General features: G+C 38.0%; 1 protein-coding gene across 8 annotated transcripts in view; it reads left to right on the forward strand.

Annotated features, from left to right (window-relative positions):
- Positions 1-555: 555 nt before the first annotated feature.
- Positions 556-12,705, forward strand: part of C6 (complement C6) — an 84,492-nt gene continuing 72,342 nt past the window's right edge. Inside the window, exons 1-4 of one of the 8 annotated variants that reach the window (XM_042233825.1) lie at positions 556-630; positions 6,805-6,895; positions 9,915-9,962; positions 11,539-11,603. The gene's annotated coding sequence lies outside the window, so the exon portion shown is untranslated. Of the gene's footprint in view, positions 631-6,804; positions 6,896-9,860; positions 9,963-10,264; positions 10,420-11,538; positions 11,604-12,705 lie in introns of those variants that run through there. The other 7 variants (XM_042233823.1, XM_042233826.1, XM_004017016.5 and 4 more) reach the window with 7 other exon arrangements.

Genomic DNA, 12,705 nt, shown 5'->3' on the forward strand with positions numbered 1-12,705 from the left:
CTACAATTATATTCAGGGTTGAATTCATTCACTAACATATAGGTGGCACTCCAGGGATATTTTCATGAAATCAAGAAACTTCTTTGACTTTGCATCACATGCTATACCATGTCAACAGGAGTTGAATATTTTGTCACTGTAAGACTGTCATTTGTCATCATTTATTAAAAAATACAAATATGCACCAGAGTTTAGTTATTTTTAAAAGTGACTTCCTGTAGTGCAACCCTTGACAGTTGCAGGGAAAGGAGGCTGTTCTTTTTCTTTTTTTTTTGTAAACCAGGTGCTTGACTTAAGCTTTGATTGCCAAGAAATTCACTGCAAAGAGTCGTTCACTTCAAACACAGCTATCTCAAATAAACACAATGCCGTCACATGACTAAATAAGGAGGCCGCTTCTCCACTGAGGCTTCTTTGTTTTGAGCCACTATTTTTCTCTTCTCAAGCTTTGAATTCCTGCTCTTAGATTTTAAATTCACCAATAAACAGTGAGCCTGGGGAACCTTAGGCCTCCACCCTTGACCCCAATAAAAGAAGAACCCCTGGTGCTTGTTCATTCACTCTTGCACTCTCTCTCTACCCAAGACTTCACTGTGTGGTTCCAGGTATGCTGTAAAATTTCCAGTTTCTGTAAGTAATAAATTTGTATTTTTTCAAAGTTTACTGATGGTTACTGTTCAAGGGTATTTTGCAATTATAAGAACCACAAAGCTAGTCACACCACAATGCTGGTAATTGATGGACTCAGACAGCTACATAACACCTCTCTAAACACTTCAATTCCTTCCATTTCTTTCTTTTCCTCTCTACTTTTGCTGTGTTGCACTGCTCTGGTAAAGATGCTATATATATCCTGTTTATGTCCTGTTAGACTTTCAAATACTTAACTAAAATAATTCCTCCCTTAAAGATCTTGAAGAAAATGGGTATTTATTTGTGTGATGCAAATTGTGACGAGAGGGTGTGCTCTATTTCTCATTGACTTTTACTCTTAGCCTGTTGTTAAAAACTGGAGATGTTGATTTGCCCCAACAAAACATTTCTTCCTTTGCCTTGAAGCCTCAAACCTAGCCAAGACCTCACTGATATCTTACTCGACTTGTTCTTTGTTCCATGCTTCATCTATTGCCCTAAGCCCAGAGGATCACATCAGTGATCATTATTAACTTTTCAGTATTTTTCCACAGCCTCACTATCAGAATAAAAATGTTCCCTCATAGCACATCATTAGAACTATCTCAAGGACCTCACATCTCTGTTGCTTTTATTGCTTCACTCATTAGCTACTCACAACCCTGAAGATAAACAGTGTTCAATACAGCCCATTCACCTCTTTTAACAGTCACACTTGAACTTTGAATGGCCTTTTTTCTTGGCCTCTTTCCTTCTATCTTACAGGTTAATCCTACATGATGCTACCTGAAGGAAGCTATCCAATTTCTAGCTTTCTCTTTCCATACAACTATAGGGGGGAAAGTAAGCCATTTTTAGCAAATATTTAGCTGATTTGTTAATTTCTACAAACTTTAAGAAGGAAATAAATTTGGAATGGCCTAAGAAGAACACATGCACAATACTCTAATAATTCAAAATTTGGAATTGAGGGGGGAAGAGTTCCAAGAAAGAAATACAGGAGAAATTATATCTCATTTCGAGGAACAGCAAATTTTCCAATCTAGCTGGATGATGGTACCAATGGAAGAAGAGAAATACATCTAAAGAGCTAATGTAGGGTCAAATTGCTCTGGGCTTAAAAAAATTAGGTGTTGGGACTCTATTCCTAATCCAACAGCCTTTCAAAAAAGAGCAACACTGAGATTTTGCATAGTTTGTGCCACTGGGAGGTGAGCTATAGAACTGAGTTGAGCTTCTGAACTACTCTAGCAAAGTAGTTCAAAAGGAATTACAGGAAGAGTCCAAAGGCTAGAGATAAATTATGCCACTGATAAGATCTTCACGGTGTGAGGTCATCATGGCTGGAGGGGGAGCTGTAACTGTAGACTAGGTGAAGAGGTGGAAAAGATGCAAAGTGCATAGACAAGAGGGAGTTACAGGAGTTAGAACCTAGCTTCACGACCCAATAATCATGATGGTGTGATCATTCACCTAGAGCCAGACATACTGGAATGTGAAGTCAAGTGGGCCTTAGGAAGCATCACTACTAACAAAGCTAGTGGAGGTGATGGAATTCCAGTTGAGCTTTTTCAAATCCTGAAAGATGATGCTGTGAAAGTGCTGCACTCAATATGCCAGCAAATTTGGAAAACTCAGCAGTGGTCACAGGACTGGAAAAGGTCAGTTTTCATTCCAATCCCAAAGAAAAGAAATGTCAAAGAATGCTCAAACGACCACACAATTGCACTCATCTCACACGCTAGTAAAGTAATGCTCAAAATTCTCCAAGCCAGGCTTCAGCAATATGTGAACTGTGAGCTTTCAGATGTTCAAGCTAGTTTTAGAAAAGGCAGAGGAACCAAAGATCAAATTTTCAACATCCGCTATATCATCAAAAAAGCAAGAGAGTTCCAAAAAACATCTATTTCTGCTTTATTGACTATGCCAAAGCCTTTGACTGTGTGGATCACAAGAAACTGTGGAAAATTCTGAAAGAGATGGGAATACCAGACCACCTGACCTGCCTCTTGAGAAACCTGTATGCAGGTCAGGAGGCAACAGTTAGAACTGAACATGGAACAACAGACTAGTTCCAAATATGAAAAGGAGTATGTCAAGGCTGTATATGGTCACTCTGCTTATTAAACTTCTATGCAGAGTACATCATGAGAAATGCTGGGCTGGATGAAGCAAAAGCTGGAATCAAGATTGCTGGGAGAAATAGCAATAACCTCAGATATGCAGATGACACCACCCTTATGGTAGAAAGTGAAGAAGGAACTAAAGAGCCTCTTGATGAAAGTGAAAGAGGAGAGTAAAAAAGTTGGCTTAAAGCTCAACATTCAGAAAATGAAGATCATGGCGGCTGGTCCCATCACTTCATGGGAAATAGATGGGGAAACAGTGGAAACAGTGGCTGACTTTATTTTTGGGGGCTCCAAAATCACTGTAGATGGTGATTGCAGCCATGAAACTAAAAGATGCTTATTCCTTGGAAGGAAAGTTATGACCAACCTAGACAGCATATTAAAACGCAGAGACATTACTTTGCCAACTAAGGTCCATCTAGTCAAGGCTATGTTTTTTCCAGTGGTCATGTATGGATGTGAGAGTTGGACTATAAAGAAAGCTGAGCACTGAAGAATTGATGCTTTTGAACTGTGGTGTTGGAGAAAACCTTTACGGGTACCTTGGACTGCAAGGAGATCCAACCAGTCCATCCTCAGGGAGATCCATCCTGGGTGTTCATTGGAAGGACTGATGTTGAAGCTGAAACTCCAATACTTTGGCCACTTGATGCGAAGAGCTGACTCACTTGAAAAGACCCTGATCCTGGGAGGGATTGGGGGCAGGAGGAAAAGGGGACGACAGAGGTTGGCATCACTGACTCAATGGACATGAGTTTGGGTAGGTTCCGGGAGTTGGTGATGGACAGGGAGGCCTGGTGTGCTGCAGTTCACGGTGTCTCAAAGAGTCGGACACGACTGAGTGACTGAACTGAATTGAACTGAGAATAAAGGAAATGGGGAGAGAAGATGTCATCCCTGTAATAGGATGTTCTCTATGGATACTATTAATGAACGTTAGAATACAGATTGGTGGACAAAAAAGCAATCAATACAAAGGGGATAGATAATGTTATGTAAGGAGATAATTGTTATTGTTGTTGTTCAGTAGCTAAGTTGTGTATGATTCATGCAACCCCATGGACTGCAGCACACCAGGCTTCCCTGTCCCTCACCACCTCCCAGAGTTTGCCCAAGTTCATGTCCACTGAATTGATGATGCCATCCAACCATCCATCCTCTGCTGCTCTCTTCTCCTTTTGCCTTCAATATTTGCCAGCATCAGGGTCTTTTCCAAAAATTAGCTGTTTGTATCAGGTGGCCAGAGTATTGGAGCTTCAACTTCAGTATCAGTCCTTCCAATGAGTATGCATGGTTGATTTCCATTAGGATTGACTGGTTTGATCTTGCTCTCCAAAGGACTCTCAAGAGTCTTCTCCAGCACCACAATTCAAAAGCATCAGTTCTTCAGCATTCAGCCTTCTTTACCGTCCAATTCTCACATCTGTTCATGACTACTGAAAAGACCATAGCTTTGACTTTTAATATACTGTCTAGGTTTTTCATAGCTTTCCTTCCAAGATGCATGTGTCTTTTAATTTCATTGCTACAGTCACCATCCTTGGTGATTTTGGAGCCCAAGAAGAGAAAATCTGTCACTGCTTCCATTTTTTCCCCTCCTGTTTGCCATGAAGTGATGGGGCCAGATGCCATGATCTTAGTTTTTTGAATGTTGAGTTTTAAGGCAGCTTTTCCACTCTCCTCTTTCACCCTCAGCAGGAGGCTCTTTAGTTCCTCGTCACTTTCTGGCATTAGAGTAGTATCATCTTACAAAAGAAAAGAGATTGAAGATAGAATACCAGATGGGAGTAGGAAGAAAATCATAAAAAGAGAAAAGAGAGGAATTTCCTGAGAAAAAAATATGTATTGTACCATGTTCAGGTACAATACATCTTGTACCTGGACATGGGATGAGAGTTACCATACATCTTGTACCTGGACATGGAATGAAATGGTTGAATAGCATCACCGACTTGATGGACATGAGTTTTAGCAAGCTCTGGGAATTGGTGATGGACAGGGAGGCCTGGCATGCTGCAGTCCATGGGATCGCAAGAGTTGGACATGACTAAGTGACTGAACTGACTGACCACATCCAGGAGCCGATAGAGAATTGAAAAGTGAACGTAGTGAATTTAGACTATTCTAATAATTTTAGTAGCAAAGCGAAAGAGAAAAAGATCATAGTAGCCTGCGGTCCAAAGCAAACTTCTATTTTCTCCACTTGAGACTTTTTATCTATGATTCTCCATGTGAAATAATTTAATTTGCATTTCACTTTATCAACTCACACATTGACTGACAAAGTACACTCTAAAGGGCTTGTGAAATAGATGGGGTCATTAGTCTTGGCGCTAATGAGAAATTACAGTATTTTTGCTATAATGATAAGTTGGCATGTGAATATTTAACTTATGAAAAAGCCTTCAGAGAGTCAGCAGCTCCCACTGTTCATTATCTTATGTGTGGGGTTATTTTCTTGGCAGAAAATACCATTTGGTTGTGAATCTATCATCATTAGGAGAGGAATAAAGATTTTTAACAATACACATTCTCCTTCTGGAAAAACGATAATTGCTCCCTCTTAAGTTTTCCACGTCCTGGCTCTGAGTTCCTCCCACACCCTTCTGTTTCTCTACAATTAAAGCCTTTTTTACTGGTCAGTCAAATTTAAGCTCACTAGCAAATTTCTACATTATGAAAATATGGAGCATTTTGTGCTAAAAGGTATTTCATGTCACCAGCCAACACTTTATAAAGTCTGCAGTTGCTTAGAGAGCTCTGATGAACTTCATAGTACACTTTGTTTCTCAGCAGCATGCATCCAAATATCATTTAGAGAGCACTCATATTCTCACCTGGGGTAGTCCTGATCATAATTGTACACAAGCATTCAGCTCCTAGCTCTGAAACAACACCTATGTATTAGACGCAAGTAACACTACTGCAACTTCTCAAAGCCAACTGGACATAGTGGTTGTATTGATCAGACTAGGAATCTTTCCCTTTGGTGTTGTAGGATTCAGAAAGCTTTTTCTGTAGAGGGCCAGATAATAAATATTTTTGGCTTTGCATGCTATATAGTCTCTGTTGGGGCTACTCAATCCTACCATTGTAGTACAAAAGCAGCCATAGACAATGACTAATTGTGTGACTTTATTCCAAAAAAACCTTATTTACAAAATAGGCATCAGGCTAGAATTGTCTCACTGGCTTTAGTTTCCCAATCCCTGCTCTAGAAAAGGACCTTGAGTGCGATATGTCATTTAGCCATCCACGAGAACACAAGATGGAGAATCCAAAGACATCATTGAAAAGATGCTAAATTCTCCTTTGATGCCAGGTCGCTCTTGCATCATTCTCAAGAATTCCTGTATGCAGCCTTCAGTTCTTTCAACCTGTGTTTTTCCTGTACCATGACACACAATATTTTTACTTCTCTATCTTTCTTATAGCACATGTTAATTAATAGTTCTATCTAGCCTCATTCCACTGAGTCTGGACTCTTACCCCTCCAGGGTCCTACTTTTAGCATTTTCCCTTAAGTCCAAACACAATACCTTAGGGAAAATGCATTTAATTTTAGGCCCTCAAAGAACCAACTAGAAAAAGAAGTACTCACACACAAAGGATATATTTTCTCACCCAGGCATAAAATATTTTCTCTCTTCTTTATTGTCTCAGATCCTCATGGTTGAAATTGCTACACCAGCCCCAAGTGTCCGCAACACTGGCATGCAGCGCACCAATTTTCCTTCCTTCTTAGCTTAAATTTTCAGTCTTTAAAGTCTCAATACAATATAGGAGAAAGAAGACAGACTTGTATTCTGGGTCTGACTTGCTTTGGTCTTGGGTAAGTTACTAGAATGCATAGTAAAGCATGATATCTTGGAGTACTGGCTCTCTGCTGTGCTCTTGTGAATCTTCATACTACTGAGGTAATCACGCCCACCACTTGGTGAAAATTTAATTTTTCTGAAGAATATTTGTTTTAGCTTCTTTCCATAATGAGGATATAATTAGCATTTTTAAAAGACATTTTATCCTGTTTTTTTTTAATTAGAGAAACATTTATTTTACAAATGAGGAAACAGCTTCGATGAAGTAAAGTGATTTGTTAAAAATCACCTAGCTGGTGACGGCCAGAATCGACAGTAAGTTTTCTCTTGGGTTTGCTGGGATATAGAAATACTTTTTTGATAATAAATTTGTATCCAGTAACCTTACTAAATTCATTTATTAATTCTAATCTATATCTGTAACTCCTTTTGGATTTTCTATGTACACTATTATTCTATCTATAATTCAATTTACTTTCTTTTCAATGTGATACTTTTTTTTTTCTTTCCTGATTGCACTGGATAAGATCTCTGGTGCAGTACAGAATAAAAATGGTGATAACAGGCATCTTGTCTCTTTTCTGGTCTAAGGAAGAAAAAGTTCAATATCTTTGCACTAGCTATTGATATTAGCTACAAGGTTTTTTGTTTTTGTTTCATTTACTTTATTCTACCTCATACCATTTATAAAAACATAGTGTGACTGTAGAGAACTAAGGAGTATATCAAAAATATAAAACTATAGGATTCTGAAGAAAACTTAGGACTATATCTATGACTTCAGATTTCTTAAAATAATTTCTTAAACAAAAGAAAAACTATCCAAAGCAAAAACTATCAGAGGAAAATAAACAAATTAGATGACATTAAAATTAAAAGTCTCTTATCAATCAAAAATACCATAGATAAAACTAATAGATAAGTGACAGACTGAGAGATCTGTAAAATCCATATCTTACAAGACATTAATATCTAGAATGTATGGGGCACATCTGTACAGATAGAAAGCCAGAATGTTGGGTGAGAATGGAATGCTGAAGTTCACTATTGATCTCTGACATGCTACTTGAACAACACTTAACAAACAAAAAGTGCTAGTGAGAAGTCTTCATAGGCTGCTAGTAAGTTTAAGCACGCATAGTTTTTCTGAAGGGCAACCTGGAAGTCTCTTGGAATTCTTCTCAAAGGTTCACGAGGAAAAAGAACATTGTGTTTATAATTGCAGGGAGATGAAGGCAACAAAAGTGCTAAGAGAGTGGGAAAATAAAATGTAGTCCATACAGTGAATGTCTGTGTTCCAGCAGACATACACTGCATAAGGCTCAGAAGCATAAAGTTGAATGAAGAAAGTAAGAAATCAAATAAAACTTTAGCAAAATACCATTTGTGTAAATCACAAAAGTACTCATAGAAAATGAGACTTTGTATTTTTAGGGTATAAACACGTATATCTAAATAACCATATGTAAGGACAAACATGAAATATACTAATATATAACTAATCTGGGAAAAGAAATGAAACAAAATCATGGGGGAAGATAGTGAAATTAAATAAAAGATCATGCACAGACCAATGATGATATGGTTCTGTAAATCATGGAATATGATAAATTCTGTGCCATTTAAATCTTTTTAAAAATGTGTACTGTCACAAAATTATATATATATGCTTTTTCTGCATATGTGTACGTGGAGAGACACATATATGTGTCCCACTGAACATTATATGACTGAAGTACATTATATATGGAGTATGTACTCCAACTATGAATAGTTTTATCTGTTTATGAAAACTGATTTTGCTTTTCCTCTTCATGCTTTTCACATTTTCTAAATCTTTCTCAATAAATATTACATAATCAGAAAAAATCTATACATTTTTAAATTAAATGGACACATTGCTAAAGGAGAAGGCAATTTTAAGCGATTTATTCTGACAGTTTTTTAAGAGTCAGAGATTTCTTTTATCTTCAGTAGCAGTACCCATTACAATAGTCTTTGAATGGGAAAATCACTGAAAAAGCAGGACCCTGTGTAATATCTCACTCTTAAGAGATACAGGGTTGTTGCAGAGTTGTTTCAATGCTACTCTCTCAATTCATCCACCCTGTCTTTCCCCTACTCTGTCCACAAGTTTGTTCTCTATGTCTGTATCTCTATTCCTGCCCTGCAAATAGGTTCATCAGTACTATTTTTCTAGATTTCATATATATGTATTAATATATGATATTTGTTTTTCTCTTTCTGACTTACTTCACTCTGCATAACAAGCTCTAGGTTAATCCACCTCAACAGAAGTAACTGAAGTTCATTCCTTTTTTATGGCTGTGTGATAGTCCACACACAGCCTCACTCCTTTGAACTGTATCCTGAGAAACTGGGATAGATTTGATCCCCAGGGCTTAAAGAAGACACACCTGGTCTTCTTATGCGATACTGCATGGCCACGGTATCCACTGGAGGACGGCGAATGCTGGCCGGTTGGAGGGTCTCTTAAGCATAATACTGTTTTACAATTAGACCAGTTCTGTAAGGAACAAGGGAAGTGGGTAGAAGTAGCATATGTGTTGCCCTTTTTTTCTCTGTGAAATATGCCAGACTTATGTCCTAAGGGTGGCAACCCACTCCAGTACTCTTGCCTGGAAAATCCCATGAGTGGAGGAGCCGGCTGCAGTCCATGGGGTCGCTAGGAGTCAGACACGACTGAGCGACTTCACTTTTCACTTTCTTCACTTTTCACTTTCTTCACTTTTCACTTTCATGCATTGGAGAAGGAAATGGCAACCCACTCCAGTGTTCTTGCCTGGAGAATCCCAGGGACAGGGGAGCCTGGTGGGCTGCTGTCTATGGGGTCGCACAGAGTGGGACACGACTGAAGTGACTTAGTAGTAGTAGTACCATATGTAAAATAGATAGCTAGAGATAGTGGCAAATTGCTGTGTAATACAGGGAGCTCAACCCAGTACTCTGTGACAACCTAGAAGGGTAGGATGAGTTAGAGGGTGAGAGGGAGGTTCAAGAGGGTGGGGACATATGTGTACTTATGTATGACAGAAGTCAACACTACATTGTAAAGCAATTTTCCTCCAAATAAAAATAAATTTTAAAAAACTTAACAAGGAAAAAAAAAAGTTTTAGGATTACTGCTGATTGAAGTAATCATTTCCAAAGTCCAGATTTCCCACGGAATGTTTGTTCTGACAGTGCTCTAGGTGTTGTTAGATCTCTGGGACATGACCTTGTGTCAGCTAGCAAAGGGGAAAAAAGATTTGTTTGGATTATTCTATAAACCCTTTTCACTGTGAGTGCCTATTGTTTCCTTAACCATCTGCAGATTAGCTCTCTGGATACCACAAACTGGATACCACAATCTTTGTTTAAGGTAAGTGACATAATGATTTCATTTGTGATTTTAAGATTTCAAAATTGTAGATCATGCTTCCAACAAACTTGTCCTTTCATGCATGAAAATACATAACAGATTACAGTCCTTTACTTCCTTTTAAAATAAGATGTAACTATTTTGCTTAAACCTCAAAAGAACCAAAAGGTTCATATTTCTCAAAGAAGTGTTCTTCCAGAGAGCTGCCTTGGTGAATCAAGTTTTTCTGTGAGATAAACTACATTTAAAAGTAGAGCAAACATAACTTTTAGTCAAAGACTAGTCATGTGCCTGGGCTCCCCAGACAGCACCAACAGAGGTAAATACGACTTCTTGAGCTTCTAGGGCATGCGCAGAAGGAAAAAATAAAAAATAAGAGATTCAAGACATTTACAAGAAGATGGAAAGGAAGAACTTGAACTTAGGGTCAGACTAGAACACCCTCTGAACCTGTCAGGTAAGATGTGCTGAACGGCCTTAGGAACAAATCATTCATGTGAGTCAAGGACATGGGAAGGTGACAGATCAGAATAAATGGATTTTACTCTATAATAGAATTCTCCAAATGTTCACATAGCCATCTTCAATGGTTCAATGGAACCGCTCAGTTTTAGAGTTCAAAAGTGTTGGCAATGAGAAAACTTGCAGAACTGCTGCTCTTCTACTATGCTACTGCAGTGGAAAATTTTTCTTAACTACATTTCTCTATTCACTGAAAATTCTTTTTGTTCCATGTTTATATGAAAATTGTGTGGTAATGGGCATAATGCCTGCATGACATTTTAGATATCTCCAAAATGTCTAAAGATGTTAAAAATCGATAAATAAGGAATGCTTTGATATTAGATGCTGGGCTATGATAATAAAAAAATAAAAGAAATAATTATCTTTATTTGAATGAGAATTATTTTAACATAAGACAATTTTTCCTTATAACAATAAAATGTCATAAAAGGAGAAGCTACTGATTAGCTATTTTATTAGCATCTCCTCAAATAAGAATCTTTGGCATTATCATCTTCATTTATAGCATTTTCCAAATTGTCTCAGAGTAGTATAGCCAAATATGAGATTAGCATATTTTATATGGATTCTGTTATTGCAGTTTTATGATAAGAGGAATAAAATCCACCTATACTTTTCAAGCTTTTGGAAGTTAAAACAGAGTGTCTGCTGAGAATTGAGAACTAGTAATCTCTTGGAATTCAATTTTTCCTGATCATTTACATGTTGATCCCACAAAATAAGAATTTATTTTCTTTACAACTGAATTATTCTGGAACATATCTATCTCCTCAAAATTTAATAAGAAAAAGATCAAATAAATAAACAACAGGAAAAACCCCTCTGTTTAGGTTTCCTTCCTTGCTGAAATGGTTCCTGCTTGAGAAGGTCCCAATTTGGGGGTGGGGAATGGGATGTGGTCTGTCTAGTGATTAATAAGAAGACTTCATATTGTTTAGAAGCCTCAGGGCCTTTGGCAGCTGGTAGAAAGCCAGTAGAAAATCATTCAATCTCAGCTTGGGTCTGATGTGTAGTATATAGAACTCATACTATGTATTTGGTTTGAACCCAGCCTAACTTCTGGACACTCTTATCCCAAAGTCTATGGTTCTGTATTGCTGAAGAAAACCAGAAAAGGTGAGTTAAAAACCAGTGAACTAAAATTGGGCTACCTTCATGGCTCAGGTGGTAAAGGATCTGCCTGCAATGTGGGAGACTTGAATTCCATCCCTGGATTGGGACAATCCCATGGAAAAGGGCATGAAAACCCACTCCAGTACTCTTGCCTAGAGAATCCCTGTGGACAAAAGAGCCTGAAAGACTATAGTCCATGGGGTCACAAAGAGTCAGACATGACTGAGAGAACTAAATTTGGCAGGCAAGTGCAGTGGTCTTTAAAGGAGTCTCTTGTTTTATATGATTGAAACAGCCTATGGGTGTAGCAACTTACATGTATCCTATGGCTGATTCATGTTGATGTATGGCAGAAACCAGGTCAATACTGTAAAGTAACTATTCTCCAATTAAAAATAATTTTTTTTAAAGTTTGAATAAAAACCATGAAAAGCATCTTCAGTTTCTGTCTACCCTCCTCAGACAGTGATAATGAATTCTGTTTCTTTATATCTCACTCAATGAATAGTCAAATAGGTGTCAATTCCATTTTAAATTAAAGGACATATTCAGCCACATGTCAGTGGATTTTGTTGCTTTTATACTAGCATTTTTCTCTGAGCTTGTAGGACAATTTGAAAATGTTTACTGACTGACATACTAAGTGATGTAAGTTAGAAAGACAAATGCCATAGGATATGGGCAACATAAAATATGATACAAGTGAACTTATTTACAAGACAGACTCGAAGACACAGAAAGCAAATTTATGGTTACCCAAAGGGAAAAGGGGTAGGAGAGGGATAAATTAGGAGTCTGGAGTTAGCTGATACAAACTACTGTATACAAAGGAAATAAACAAGATCCTATTGCATAGCACAGGGAACCATACATCCAGTTTATTTATATATGTATTTGGGCTTCCCTCATAGCTAAGTCTATAAGTCTTAGCTAACCTCTAACCCTTGTGGCTCAGACGGTAAAATGTCTATCTACAATGCGGGACACCTGGGTTCGATCCCTGGGTCGGGAAGATTCCCTGCAGAAGGAAATGGCAACCCACTCCAGTACTCTTGCCTAGAAAATCCCATGGATGGAGGAGCCTGGTGCAGGCTACTGTCCATGG

This window comes from Ovis aries, chromosome 16 (assembly GCF_016772045.2).
Source record: "Ovis aries strain OAR_USU_Benz2616 breed Rambouillet chromosome 16, ARS-UI_Ramb_v3.0, whole genome shotgun sequence".
Taxonomy (NCBI): Eukaryota; Metazoa; Chordata; class Mammalia; order Artiodactyla; family Bovidae; genus Ovis; species Ovis aries.